Source organism: Myotis davidii, unplaced genomic scaffold (assembly GCF_000327345.1).
Source record: "Myotis davidii unplaced genomic scaffold, ASM32734v1 scaffold332, whole genome shotgun sequence".
NCBI lineage: Eukaryota > Metazoa > Chordata > Mammalia > Chiroptera > Vespertilionidae > Myotis > Myotis davidii.
The window spans coordinates 1,316,492-1,316,984 of NW_006285779.1; the positions used below are offsets into that span (position 1 = coordinate 1,316,492).

A 493-nucleotide genomic window follows, 5' to 3' on the forward strand; every position below is an offset into this window, starting at 1 on the left:
AAAAAAAAGCATTCCTGGCATAGAAAACAACATGTTCAAAGGTATGGAGGCAAGTAAAGACGGTGTTGTTGGACATGAGTCGAGCCAGCCTAACCGGGGCACATCTATGAAGAGCCCAGAAAAACATGTTCAAGATTTTGGACTTTATCCTTTAGGAATGGATAGATTTAAAGGTGTTTATGCCGGAGATGGAAGCATGTGGGTACATGTTTCAGCATCATGAACCTGGTATGTGGCAGATGGTAAAGAAGAGAGATGTCTCCTTGAAGGCAGGGAAACCAGCTAGGAATCTACTGCCAAGTCCAGCAGGGCAAGGGAGGTCCAAACCAAGGCAGTAGCACTGGAGATAGCGGGGAGGGAAAGACTGAATCAACAAGACAAAGTTTTAAGGGAAGAAGGGGTGGCAAGAGTGAAGAGCAACTCTGTTTTCTGGCCAAGAACCTGAGAAGCTGGAAGGATGGTGATGCCACTAATTGGGGGGATGTGTGGGGGG

The 493-nt window shown here is 47.1% G+C and overlaps 1 protein-coding gene across 1 annotated transcript in view; it reads right to left on the bottom strand.

Moving 5' to 3' along the window:
- The window catches only part of CFAP58 (cilia and flagella associated protein 58), a gene marked incomplete at its 5' end in the record, with an annotated part of 82,571 nt that overhangs the window by 78,892 nt on the left and 3,186 nt on the right, over positions 1-493 (bottom strand). The gene's annotated exons all lie outside the window — the stretch shown is intronic.